Raw genomic sequence first — 15,667 nt, forward strand, 5'->3', positions numbered from 1 at the left:
TCAATAGGCAAGAGGGGTAGTACACTTCCACCAAACCAAGAGTGATTCTGTTACACGGTGCAATGAATATCTACCGAATTTACATTTGTGGAAATGAAACTTCATGCTGTGTACCTCACCATAAAAACAAAACAAAACAAAACTCCAGTTACAAGATGCCTTGCTTGAGCAAATTGCGCAGCGGGTTACAGTACTCTGTTGATAATTCAACACCCTCATCCCCCCACCCACTCAACAATTTTTAAAAAGATCTTATGTATTTATTTATTTATTTGAGAGAGACAGAAAATGAGCAGTGGGAGAGGGAGAGAGAAGCAGACTCCCCACTGAGCAGAAAACCCAACATAGAGCTCCATCCCAGGACCCAGAGATCATGACCTGAGCTGAAGGCAGACACTTATCTGACTGAGCCACCCGGTGCCCCAATTCAACAGTTCTTGAGGGTTAATAAAATCCTACACTGTGAGAACAAACTGAAATCAAAATATGCTCAATAATGTAATATTTTATTGTATTTTATCATTTTATTATATTTTTACATTTGAACAATTTTTTTCATTTGAAACAATTTTATAGAGGTGCCCTCTGTACCCACTGTCTAAATTCTACCACTATTATTGTATTATATTTGATTTGTCATCTATGTATCTGTGTATCCATCTCTTGACCAAACATGTTTTTTTTCCCAGTGCATTTCCAAATAAATTTCAGACATTTTTCTCTTTAAGGTATCAGAATGTATATTGTTAAACAGATTTTAATATTTGTTTGGTTTTCCTTATGATGAAAATTAATATAAAGTGAAATACTCCCATTTTATATTGCACATTCTCTGAGTTTTTCCAGATATCTGCTTACCATAAACCCTGAGCAATATATAAAATATCATCATCACCCAAAAGTTGCCTCTTTCCCTTGTTTAGTCAACCTTTGCCACAATGTTACCCCAAGGTAAACATTGTTATGGTTATTTTCCATGATATATTCAATTATTCTGTTCTAGAAATTCATTAAAGTAGAATGACCACATAGTAGTTACGCTTTTGAATAAGTTGCTTTCATTTAGTTTAGTAACTTTTAAAATTCTTCCCTATTGTCGACTGTATGGACAGTTCATTCTCTTTTCATTGTTGAACAGAAATATATAATTGCATGAATATAATATAGCTTATTAATTCTCCTATTAATGGACATTGAGCTTGTTTCCAGTTCTTTGCCATTATGAAAAGAGCTATGAACATTCTCAGACAAATTTTTATGACATTTGCTTTCATTTCTATTGGTTAACTACATAGGATTAGAGTTGCTGAGTGATAGGGTAGATATACGTGTAATTTTATTTAAAAATTATCAATTTTTTCCAAAGTTGTTTAGTATTTTGGAATCCCACCAGGAATTTGTGGGAGTTCTGATTATTCAGAACATATCTGCCAATACTTGATGTTTTAAGTCTATTTAATTTTGTCATTTCAGGTGGATGTGGAGTAGTAGTTTTTGTGGTTTTAATATGCATTTTTTTTACTGTGTAATAATGTTAAACTGTTGACACTTTTTCATACATTTATTGGCCATTTTATATCTTTGTGAAGAGCCTACTCAAAGCTTTTCTTCTTTTTTATTATTGGTTTGTTTGTCTTTTATATTAAGTTGTAGGAAGTTTTCATTGTATGTAGATGTTAGTTGGTTGAAGATATATTTTGTGAATATGTTCATCCAGATTGTGTTTTCTTTAATTTCTTAGTGTTTTCATCATATGAATACAACTTTTTAAATTTTGCTATGTCTAATTTTATCATTTTTTTCCTTTAGAATTATTTACTTCTGTAACACATCTAACACGAACTCCTCCAAATCAAGAAAATGTATATTCCTCTATAAGTTTTAACAGTTTTAAGATTTATATATAAGCCTAAGTTCCACTTAATTTAAATATTTTTGCAGAATGTGAGATAGGCATTATGGTTATTATTATTTTCATATACATATTCAGTAATTCCAGCACCATTTGTATAAAAGACTTTTCTTGCCACAGCAGCTTGCCTGAGAGCCTAATTTTCCTAAGCTGAAAATTAAATAGTCATGTAAATATGAGTTTATTTGGGGGCTCTCTATTTTGTTCTATTAACATGAACATTGTTTATTATGCTAAAACAATATTCTCTTGATTACTGTAGGTTTATAGTAAGGCTTGAAAACAGCTAATCTAAATATTCAAAGTTTGTTTTGTCAAAATTACTTTGAATATTTTGTCTTTTTCTTCTCCATACACATTTTAGAATCAGATTGTCAATTGCTACTAAAAATATATAATAAATAAATAAATAAATAAATAAATAAATACCAAACGAAATTTTTTGAGGTATTGATTTGACATTGACTAAATCTATACATCAGTTTGAGAGAAGTTAACTTTTAATATCAACTCTTACAATCTATGAAAAATATTTTCTTATTATTTATTCATTTATTAGGTATTCATTAAGCATAGAGGTGTTAGCACATATCTTGTTAAATTTATTTCTAAGTTCTTTAATTTTTCAACACTCATACAAATAGAATTTTTGAAATTTTTGTTCATAGTATATAAAAATATTAGTGCTTTCTGTATATTAATCTTGTACCTTGAGGTTTTCACTGATTAGTCCTAATTATTACATCATAGATTCCTGATGATTTTATGTATAAGCACCATGCCATCTGCAAATAAATTTACTTCTTCCTCTTTTATTTTTGTGCCATTATTTCTATTCTTTGCTTTTTGCGATGACTGAGACTTCCATAGTAGTGATGAGAATGGTCATTTTTTTTTCTTGTTCCCAACTTGAAAGAAAGTATTCAAATCTTCACTATTAATTTGGATGTTAGCCCTAAATTTTTCGTGAATGTCCTTTATTAGGTTGAGAACATTTCCTTCTATTACTTAAATTGTTACAAGTTTTAATTTTGAAGGAGTGTCAAATTTTAGAAAATGCTTTTCCTCATTCATTGAAATTTAAGTTGTACTTTTTCTTCTTAATTCTGTTAATACGGCAAACTACATTAATTGTTTTTAGGAAGTTAAATTGACCTTGTATTCCTGTGACAAAACCTATGAGCTATGATGCATTATCCTTTTTATATATTATTGGATTCAATTTTCTAAAATATTATAAATTAATTTTACATATAAGTTCATGAGGGCATATTAGTCTTTAGTATTACTTTATTTTAATGCATTTCTGTGGGTTAGGAAATGTTTTCTCCTCCTCTATCTTGTTAAAAAGTTTATGTAAGATTGGTAGTATTCTTCCTTAAATGTTTGGAAGAATTTACCACTGATACCACCTGGTCCTGGACTTTTCTTGTTTGGAAGGTTTATGATAATGGATTCAATTTATTTCAGGATGTATTTTAGGATTATTCAGATCTTGTCCTTTGTCTCATGTCAGTTTCAGTAAGATGCATTTTTCAAAAGAGTGGCTCATTTGATAGAAGTTGGTGAAGTTGTTGGCAGAAAATTGTTCATAATGGTCTCTAATCCTGTATATGCCTGTATCTCTTAGAATGATTTTTGATATTGGTAATTTGTTTGTGTTCTTGTACTCTTTTTTTATTAATCTAGTTAGTGGTTTATAAACTGTGTTGATCTTTACAACAAAACACATTTTCTCTGCTAAATTATTCTTTTAGTATGTTTTCCTTTGCATTAGTTTCTACATGATCTTCATTATTTCCTGATAGTCAATTAGGATTTACTCTTGTTAATGTAAGGGGAGTGTTGTGTTAATATCAGAATAGATGGTTAATGGTGCTATTCAGGTCATCCACATCTTACCAATTTTTTGCTTAGTTGCTCTATATATCAATCATTATTTTTGTGGTATATGTTATTTATTTCTAGTTCTTTGTATGTGGAGTAATTGAATTATATCCTAAGCATTGTGAATGTGATATTCTCCAAGTTGTTGACTTTGGCGGGGGTGGGTGGTGGGTGGGTATGTTTTTAGTAGGCTTCTAACTTTGTCATAATGCAAATCCTGCCTCTTAGAAGCTAACAAATCCCAGATTGGTTCTTTCTGTCTAACTGAAGTCTGCTCTATCATGCATAGTTCACAGGTAAGTCAAAGATTCAATAGAATTTATATATAGAATTTGGGACTTCTTCACTTTGGCTCTCTATTGTCTCAGATTTAGCCTTTATTTTATAACAGCTGTGATTGTCCAAACTCTGTCTTCTGTTTTCTTCAGGCGGAAAATACTACACTTTCTATCATTGTCTTAACCATCATTTTTGTGCCACAGACATCTTCCTTAAAACTTAAAGCCAATACACAACAGTAAGCCTACTTCAAGCCATTTCTTTCTTTCAATATTTGACTCTTCTCCTTAATCTTCTGTATGTGTTCACTCTCTAGCTGCCTCTGTATTTTGCTCAACATAATCTGTGTGAACATAGGTCTAGTAGGAGCTTACTTAGCCAAACCAAAAGTGGAACTACTCCAAATTTTACTAATGTAAAAAGACACAAGTGTAGCATACTCTAATGATATTCTAATTGCTTACAGTTTAGTTATATCTAGAGCAAGACATAATATACACGGGGAACTGATTCTTTTTTGTTGTTGTTAAAGATTTTACTTATTTATTCATGAGAGACACAGAGATAGAAGCAGAGACACAGGCAGAGAGAGGGAGCAGGCTCCCTGCAGGGAGCCTGACATGAGACTCAATCCCAGACCCGGGATCTCACCCTGAGCTGAAGGCAGGCGCTAAACTGCTGAGCCACCCAGGGGAGCCAAGGGACACTGATTCTTAACACAAATTTTGACAGTCAACCATTTCAGGTAGCAAAACCAAACCAAAACAAAACAAAACAAAAAACAGGTTTTATTGTTTGACAAGTTATCTTATATGTAATTCAATTTATAGTTTCTATTCATGTATCCTGTGCTAATTTTTTAAATATATGTTATTTTGATTTATCCTGAACTAGAATTGGCAAACTGTGGCCTTCAGGTTAAATCCAGCCCACTGTCTATTTTTTTTAAGATTATTTATTTATTCATGAGAGACAGAGAGAGAGAGAGAGAGAGAGGCAGAGACACAGGCAGAGGGAAAAGCAGGCTCCATGTGGGGACCCCAGGATCACACCCTGGGCTGAAGGCAGTGCTAAACCATTGAGCCACCCGGGCTGCTCCAACTCTCTATTTTTATAAGTGAGGTTTGATTTGAACACAGCTATACTTACTCATATACGTATTGTCTAAGGATGATTTCTACCCATCTTAGTATAGTTGAGTAGCTGAGACAGAGCCTGCAAAATCTAAAATATTTACTCTCTATAGAAAGTCAAAAATATTGACACTTTATAGATTTGCTATACTTGATCTAAAATATACTGTAAGCTTTTTAAGGTGATGCTTTTGCTAACTGGAAGAATCCAGACATGTATAAACTGTTCCAGCTTATATACTGAAAGCAGATAGTGTTTCTTTCTAGTTAGAAATCAACTCTCTAAGACTTTAGCTTTACCAGTCCCTCCACCAACCATTGAATTGTGAATCAGAAGACTGCTTTATCATAATTATTGTTTTATCGTACTGTAATTATGTTGTTTTTATAAAATGAGATTAGTAATACCTTCAGCTGCCATAATATTATCTGTATTTTCACATGTTCAAATGTAATTTTAAAGAAGTTATCATTCATTTTCTTTATAGTATGGAGTTTACCTATAGGGCATAGAAAGGGCTCTTTGTTCATTAGTCCTATATGTCTTTGGTTTCAGCATGTCTTTTATTTGTCAGTATTTCAATATTGTATATTTAAAATGCATTACTTACAGATATAAAGAATCTAGTAATGGCATTTCTGGTAATGATTACATCAATTTATAGTTATATATTTCTCAAAACAAGTTTCTCTTATGATTTTCATTAGTTATCGATCATGTATACATTCTTTATTTTTTTTTTAATTTTTATTTATTTATGATAGTCACAGAGAGAGAGAGAGAGAGAGAGGCAGAGACACAGGCAGAGGGAGAAGCAGGCTCCATGCACTGGGAGCCCGACGTGGGATTCGATCCCGGGTCTCCAGGATCGCGCCCTGGGCCAAAGGCAGGCGCCAAACTGCTGCGCCACCCAGGGATCCCTACATTCTTTAATATGTTTCCTCTCGCTGGTTTTTGCTGGTGGCCTTTGTCATTGACATGAATTGGAGATTTAAAGAGTACACAACAAAATAAAAGGAAGAAATTTCACTTTAATTATTCATTGCCAAGAACAATTATAGTGAATTTTTTATGTCAATCAAGAAAAAGAAACATTTTTTTAGTTAAAAAAATATATATTTCCCATAAGAAATCTTAAAGATCTAGTATTCTCTTGAAGCTAAACTTTGAATTCAGGCTTTTAAAGAAATATGCTGATTGTGGTGTATGACATAAGAAACTCAATATATTTTTTTTCTTTTAGACTTTTACTGAATTTGTCTATCTTTATTTGGGAAGACATAAGGGGAAAAGACCATCTGTTCACCTAATATTACTATTATTGATATTTCATCACACTTTTAAACTCTAATCTTAAGATTCATGTGAATATTAGCATTTGTAAAGTTACATTGCTGCATATCTATTTCTTCCAACCAATTTTCTTTCATGAAAAAAAAATACTAAATTACCTTTTACAGGGTCAAAATCACAGGATACAATAAATCCTTTTAATCTTTCTGTGTCCACATTTGGCCTTAATCTCCTTGTTCGTTTTTGGACTCAAATATCCAGAATAAAATTTTATTTTCCTCAGAGTAGAGAAACACATTCTGCAGCTTTCATGTTTAACAACTCAACAACCTTTGCTCAAGATTAAGTACTTCATTGTGTCTACAGGCAGTTGCATATTTATTACTCCCAAGGCAGTGGTATTTGAAATAAATGGAATTGAATGACTCTGTGAAATAGTTTCTGAAATCCATATATTGTGAGTTGCTCTATCTCAAAGGAAAAGAAAATATTTCTGATCCCCACTCTGAGAACAGTCCTTGTGAAACACACTAAGGCTATGAAAGTGATGGACATTTTAATACTGGCCATTTTGGCTCAGTTCCTTTTTTGTTGTTGGTCTGAAAACTTAGAATCATAGAAATGATTCTTCATATTTTTATTCTTTTTTTAAAACAGAAATATCTATTTCTCTGGATTTTACATATTAGTATTTGACAACATCCTTATTAACACAATATGTCAAAATTGAATTTGCAAAAAGAGTGAAATAAAGTCGTGGTTTAATGAAAAATGGCAGTGAAGTGTATAAATGTATTCAAATGAATAGATAAATTATAAATAAAGTAAAAGCCAATGTTTTATTTCTTGGATAAATTGAGGTCACTTTTGAATTTTGTTGATATAGAGTCTAATTTCTTTACAATGGGGATAGCTTAGTAACTATTTTGTTTTGCTAACCAGTCAAATTTTTAAAGTAAACAGATGTTAGGGTCATTCTTGACTGTCTAACTTCTCCCAATTCATCAAAAATTTTTACTTGTGTAGAAATATTTTCTTTCTCTCAAAGTTTTTTGCTTTTATATTGCCAATAGTTTGAATTAAATCTTCTTTAAAATAACAAAAACAACAACAAAAATTGAGCTGCTTCAGAGCCACTTCTTCATTTTTAGAGGTGATTGTGCTTATACAGCAAACAATGCATTGCTAGCATCAAAATGCTTAGTTATTGAGTCAGAAAAGCTGAGTGAGACCTGAATCCACAAGTATCTCTTCTAATTCCATTTCTCTCTTCCTTTTTATTTTCACCGAAATAATTCCCACCATACTTCTGGGTTATGTCTGTAGATGATTATCTTTATCACACATAACTTCAGACATTTCACATCCCTGATTTCTATATGTGCTTTTCTTTAACAGACCACATGATTTACTTTTCCATGTTATAATCACAAAATTCATTTCCCCAAATCTCAGTGTTTCCTTCTAAATTGTATTTATTTCTTCGTGTTGAGACTGCTTTCAAATTCACATTTAATAATTATGTTCAAATTTAGTATATAGGATCTCAGTGTTATTCATGAATGCTTTTCAAGGTATTTTTACCTAAAAATCATTAAATATGTACTTTTCTGTGGAATTTGAGTGTGTTAAAATGAATATTGTTCTTACATATGTGTGATTTTGAACATTTTTTTTTCCTTAGCCTTTTCTTGTCTTTCCTTATAGTATCCCTAAAACTGCAGAGTTGGAAAGTTAGAATATTAGCAAAATTACCTAGTTGTTTTCCAAATATCTATAGGTCTTGCTACACTTTCAAATACTATGATTTTTGACAAAATCTTTAGAAGAAATCACTAGCTAAGTCAGCAATGATTATAATAACATCATTTTGTGTGCCTATGTATATGTGCAACCACTATTATAATATTATTCATTCTTGCTATATGAGCTTATTTCTTTGACCTCACTATGTTATATATTCACAAAACAAATTTTAGTCTTCATAAATAGATGATTTATTTTTCACTAACCTGGTATTATGCCACTTACTTTAAATCCTACTGCATGTTATACTTCATTCTATCTAACAGGATTTAATACTAAGAATAGCTAAGCTCCAAAAAAGTTTAATTTCTAAAACCGGGTAGATAAGTTATACAAGTTATATAAGTTTCTAGATAGATAAGTTAGATGGCAGGACTTTGTTTCAGATGGAGACATGAAAAGCTTTAATCCTAAAATTCTCCTGAATCTTCTGGGACTGCAGAAGGAACCCATTCTTTACTATCTTGGCCTAGCATTTCCCCATTGCTGAAGACAATGAAGATGTTTCTTCCTCTTCTTTGGGCTGTTTCCCCTCCAAGCCATAAAGTCATAACATAATTTACCTAAGGCCAGGTTAGGTCTGATAAAGAAAGAAATAGGCTGTATTTTAAAGGAGCTTCAGGGACCACGTATCATGTAAAAGAAAAATTTGGAAGAGTATGTATGGGATTAGATTTTCAGGGTGCCTAACCAAGAGACAGACTAAATAGTTAGATAAAATAGTTATATTGATTTGGGATCATTTTCTGGGGATAAAGGATTTAAGGACCTAACATGATAACAGGGAATGGTATGAACATACTTTCAGGATGCTTCCAAGAAGCACAGAAAATGATGGTCTGCACTGAGATAGAAATGCCAGAATTTGGATGGCAGACAGATATAAAACAATTAAAAGACTCCAAGATGTAGTCATTCTAAGATTGAGATTTATTACAGCTGGAAAAAAACAGCCAGAGGACTATGCTGCACAGGAGGACATAGAGGATACATCATTGACCAGACCAATGAAAAATCTGCTGGTGATACTCACTAAGAAGCTCATGAATCACTTCCCTCTAGATCAGGGCTAGCAGTCGATGTCTTTACAACATTGGGCTCATTGAGACTAATAGAAATGATTGGATTCTGAAACCACATTGGCTAAGTGGCAGCACTTACCTGTTAAAAGACATGAGCACAGGCTTTTGCCATAAGTAGTGGCAAGATCAGAGACCAGGGTGGGCTAACTTCTAGAGAGTTATGGAAATGATGAATAGAACATGACATTTCAAGGGGCAAAATTGATTATCGGCCTACACAAGTAGTGCTTAATCTATGGTTCAAAATAAATAAGGGATGGATGCTTAGGAGGATGGAGACAGTCATCAAAATAAGGAGTCATTGTTCCTTGCCCAGTTTCTAGCCTTAAGAAAGTTTTCAGACCAAGAATGCATGATTTAAGGAGAGACCAGATCCCCAGGAAAGAAGCTCTCTATATAACACTATGGGAAGTGACCATGGCAATTTTTACCCCAGGCCTCCTCCAGAGGCCCTGTGACTATATAAATGAATACTTGTATACTGGAAAAGGAGATAACTCAAACATTTCAGAGACCTTTGGTCACAGAGCCTTACTTAACATTGATAATTCAAGACTTGAAGCGGCATCATGGCTTCCTATTAGAGGAACGGTATATAGAAGCCAGGTAACGGTTGGAGTCTTTAGACTCACGCTGATTATTTGCACAATCCTTGACTATATAATGGGAAACACATAGTTAGTGATCATTGACATAAAATGCATGTTGATTTCCTGTTCCATGAGATAAAAAATATTAGAGAAGACCATGTGGAAGTCTCTGGAATTGTCTCCCTAAACTTCTGCCAACCAAGCTGGTAAATAAAAACAATGTCATATCCTGGGTATCATGGCAAAAAATCAGTACCACCCTCAGAGATCTAAAGAATGCAGATGTGATGATCCTCATCATATATCCATTTAGTGTACCAGTTTGATCCCTGTAAAAACCAGATGATGGTCTATGCAAAAACCAGGTGGATCCTATTATAGTGAACAGCTGTAAAAACTCATGAAACAGTAGCCCCAGTGGAGATTTTGTGCCAGATAGAGAGACTTCGCAAAAGCAGATCAGAATGTCTGTGTACATATTATGTGACCATCGATCAGTTGAAAGTATCATTTTCAGAAACAGTTCAAATTTACTTTGACTAGACAACATTATACAGCTATATTCTTTTCACCAAACTGTTAATTCTCCTGCTCCCTGTCATAATATATATTTTGAAGAGACCTGGATCTGCTCAACATTTCAAAAAGCATCTTACTGCTCCACTACACTCTTGACACCATGCTATTGGAGTGGATGAACAAGAAATGACATGTACATTGGAGTTTTTGGTCAGAATGGTAGCAGTAAAGAGAGAATTTTATAAACCCTAAAAAATTTGGAGGTCTGCACCAATTAATATAGTTCTGAGGCATGCAAGCATGTCCTCTTCAGAATAAAGGAAATGTTATTGCATCTGGTACTTCCCACCACAAAGAAGAAAGCATAATGCCTGGTCTCTTTGGGTTCTGGCCAACAAATACCACACCTGGCATAGCTTTGAGATATATGGCAGGTGATACTAAAGGCTATTAGTTGGTGGGGATCCCACAAAGAAAAACTCTGTAATATATCTCTACTGTTCTACAAGCAACATTGCCTTCTGTGCCATATGGCCCAGCACAACCTATGGTATGAAAAGCAGGAGTGCTGGGAAAAGACCCAGTTTGGAGTTTCTTACAAACTCAGTGAGAAAATCTAAAACAGACTTCCTGATATCATAATGAACTATGCCATTGTTGGTGCCAGATTATATACCTTATAAAAAAAATCCTAGTGGTTTCTTGGTCCTGAGAAGTGCCTACTAATGCGATTTAAAGTGATCATGCAGTCGAAATGGCTGGCTATGAGCTAGATTCTTTTATAAAGTGGGGGCAGGACCAGTGGCAATCCATCTAGTAACCTGGAATGTGCATATATCAGATCAATTTTGTGCTACAAGACCAAGCACAGGCATATTCAGGTGGCATAAGCTTCATAAATAGTTGTCCCAGAACCTCATATCATCCACCATTGTCTTACCGGAGCGCCTTCCGTTCTGGCAGTAAAAGGAACTGCCTAAGATTGGTTTACAGAGAAGTTAGTTGAAAAGAGATGATGATACACTACAGCCGCACTCAATAGTGCCCCCAAAAGACAGCAGTGGGGGAAAATTCTCTCATTGGGCAGAGCTTTGGCCAGTACATTTCATCACCTACATTCCATAGAAAGAGGAGTGCCCCAAGGCTATGGATTTTATTTATTTATTTATTTATGATAGTCAGAGAGAGAGAGAGAGAGAGAGAGAGAGGCAGAGGGAGAAACAGGCTCCATGCACCGGGAGCCCGATGTGGGATTCGATCCTGGGTCTCCAGGATCGCGCCCTGAGCCAAATGCAGATGCCAAACCGCTGTGCCACCCAGGGATCCCAAGGCTATGGATTAATAGAGAGTGATGAATGGCTCCTTGGTTGGTCAGGGGCCAAGAAGGAGGGAGCTTAAATTCTTCCCCTACCTATCTTACTTCCTTTTCTTTCCTTCCACAAATGCTGATCCCAAGAGAAATCCCTAATAAAACCCCCACACATATCTATCTCAAAGGCTGCTCTTCAAGAAATCCAACCTGCAACAAAATCCCTAGCCCAGCTGTGGTTTCCTTCAAATCCAACTGCCAATACAGTGTTTTCACCAGCTGCAAACTAAGGAATAAAAATCCACAGCTTTCTTCCTCCTTCTCCTCTTTCTTCTTCTTCTCCTTCTCCTTCTCCTTCTTCTCCTTCTCCTTCTTCTTCTTCTTCTTCTTCTTCTTCTTCTTCTTCTTCTTCTTTCTTCTTCTTCTTCTTCTTCTTCTTCCTTTCTTTTTTCTTCTTATTTCTTCTTCTTTCTTCTTCTTCTTTCTGCCTAGGGTGTATTTTGAAGGAGGCAGGGAATACAGGTAAATACCAAATCAGAAAACTTAATTTAGTCATTTCCAGATAATCTCTTTTTCTGTTTTATTTCTTCTTCATTATAAAATATAGATTCCTTTTTTTCTTTCCCCATTCTATGTTGAATTGATTCTAACTTGTGAAGTTAATAAGAGAGTTGGATGGTTCGTAAACTCTCCTGTACAAATATCTCCTGGTTCAACTAATATTCGATAAAGGAGGAAAGATTATCCAATGGAAGAAAGTCTCTTCAATCAGTGGTGCAGGGAAAATTGGATATCCACATGCAGAAGAATGAAACTAGACCACTCTCTTTCACCATACACAAAGATAAACTCAAAATGGAGGAAAGATCTAAATGTGAGACAAGATTCCATCAAAATCCTAGAGGAGAACACAGGCAACACCCTTTTTGAACTCGGCCACAGTAACTTCTTGCAAGATACATCCACGAAGGCAAAAGAAACAAAAGCAAAAATGAACTATTGGGACTTCATCAAGATAAGAAGCTTTTGCACAGCAAAGGATACAGTCAACAAAACTCAAAGACAACCTACAGAATGGGAGAAGATATTTGCAAATGGCATATCAGATAAAGGGCTAGTTTCCAAGATCTATAAAGAACTTATTAAACTCAACACCAAAGAAAAACAATGCAATCATGAAATGGGCAAAAGACATCTCACAGGGGAAGACATAGACATGGCCAACACGCACATGAGAAAATGCTCTGCGTCACTTGCCATCAGGGAAATACAAATCAAAACCACAATGAGATACCACCTCACACCAGTGAGAATGGGGAAAATTAACAAGGCCGGAAACCACAAATGTTGGAGAGGATGCGGAGAAAAGGGAACCCTCTTACACTGTTGGTGGGAATGTGAACTGGTACAGCCACTCTGGAAAACTGTGTGGAGGTTCCTCAAAGAGTTAAAAATAGATCTGCCCTATGACCCAGCAATTGCACTGTTAGGGATTTACCCCAAAGATACAGATGCAATGAAACGCCTGGACACCTGCACCCCAATGTTTCTAGCAGCAATGTCCACGATAGCCAAACTGTGGAAGGAGCCTCGGTGTCCATCGAAAGATGAATGGATAAAGAAGATGTGGTTTATGTATACAATGGAATACTACTCAGCCATTAGAAACGACAAATACCCACCATTTGCTTCGATGTGGATGGAACTGGAGGGTATTATGCTGAGTGAAGTAAGTCAATCGGAGAAGGACAAACATTATATGTTCTCATTCATTTGGGGAATATGAATAATAGTGAAAGGGAATAGAAGGGAAGGGAGAAGAAATGTGTAGGAAATATCAGAAAGGGACACAGAACATGAAGACTCCTAACTCTAGGAAATGAACTAGGGGTGGTGGAAGGGGAGGAGGGTGGGGGGTGGACTTGAATGGGTGACAGGCACGGAGGGGGCACTTGACGAGATGAGCACTGGGTATTATTCTGTATGTTGGCAAATTGAACACCAATAAAAAATAAATTTATTATTAAAAAAATATCTCCTGGTATGTGCAGCCATGCATTGAGATTTTTGGATTTAGTCATTCCTGCTTCTTAACTGTTGACATTTCTCCACTGTGTTGCAAGTGGCAGTGGGGATGAGGATGAGAATGTTTCACTGAGGCCACTGTATCTTCATGTAGCCTCTCATTCATATTGCCCACTCTAATACCTGAGGCTGCAATGGCCTTCCCATAACCATGAGACCCACTTTAGGCTGGTAGTGTTCTCCTCCAGCTATTTTGCTTCTCCTTTTCAGGGACATGAAATGTTTCTGTTACCCCTCCCTGTCTTTGATAAGCCTTGGTGACCTCAGGTTGTCATTTCGCCCTCCCTGACCCAGATTTCAGATGCAGCTCTCTCTGTTCTCCTGCCCCACACAGTTAAAGGATGCCTATGGTAATAGCCACCCTCCAGGAGTTTCAATTGCAAAGAGGAGTTGTGGTGAATCCTTAAACTTAAAGAGGTACTCTAAAATTCCTCCACAATGGTGATTAAGATCTACAAGGCACAGGACCTGTGATAATGGTGTCAAAATATTGTTCATTATCCCTAACACGTAGAATTGATTAAGTCTGGAATGTGAAAATTAACTCCTATTGTCAAGCATTCTTCCTATATCTATTGTTTCTGGTATAAACCATCCTTCCACATGCAAAATGAGATTTGGTTTTTTCTCAACTTACTGTTTCTGCACAGAGCTTCAAAGACTCCTTTCTATTTTTTTATTTATTTATTTATTTATTTATTTATTTATTTTTATTTGTTTATTTATTTATTTTTTCAAAGGCTCCTTTTTAGAAGCATAAAATTTAAGATTCTGGTACACATGCTCTAAGAACCCTCCTCTGAAGGCAGTTTGTTCTGGATCTCTTCCTTTGCCCCTCAAGAGATAATTAAGGCAGAGCATGCCCACAAGTTTGTTCATCTCCCCACCTCTTTCACTCTACTCCAGAAGGACCACCTCCGTGCATCACATTTGCTTCATTTGCCCTCTGGTTTCCTGTTTGACTTCCCAAAAAACAGCTGCAGGAGTTGGGTAAAGGTAAAAAGGGCATGAGAACAGAGTATCCCCCCCAGGTCTCTCCAGGGCTGCCTGGAGCTAGGTGGCACCCACATCACAGACTCTCCATGCTCTTTCCCTCCAATTTTCAGGAACCCCCCCCCCCATCCTCAGTGCTTGTGGCTTGGTGGACTAACTGCTTGGCTGCAACTAAACCCATGGGTTACTGTAATACCTTCCTGGAATTAGTTCTTGAAATAAGTCAGATCCAAATTCTTCTCCTTCAAGAATGCCATCATTTTTCTGATTTGAAGAAACTTCTTAGTGCTGCCTGAAAAGTGAAAGATTACTAATGATAGGAAATCACTGGGGAAAAAAAAAAAAAAGCAAACATTTGTTAGTATGAAAATGTTATATATTCCAGGGAGGCTGACACAGATATGAGTAAGAGCTATGGTATTTCACACTGTGTTTTCAGTTGTGAAGACAAATGGAAACTTTCTCTAATTTGCCTTTCCTCCATTCAGAATTTTCTTGTTAGGAGAATTCTTTCTTAGAAAATGGCTAATACATTCTGGGAGTATCCACATCAGGGTGAGGCATCTGGGCTATGATCATTCTCCAGAAAAAGCCCTTTTCAGCAAAGATATTCACGGCACAAATGTGATCTTCTAATTTATTGGGACATCCGGACACTGACTTAGTATCTCAGGCTCTCTCAGACCAATTCTTCTCTCTCTCATCTTCTTTTAAGAAGTCAACCATGCATATTCTTTATTTGGTTCTCACCCAAGTCTGGCTGAATTTCGTTTCTCCT

This window comes from Nyctereutes procyonoides, unplaced genomic scaffold, assembly GCF_905146905.1.
Source record: "Nyctereutes procyonoides isolate TBG_1078 unplaced genomic scaffold, NYPRO_anot_genome, whole genome shotgun sequence".
NCBI lineage: Eukaryota > Metazoa > Chordata > Mammalia > Carnivora > Canidae > Nyctereutes > Nyctereutes procyonoides.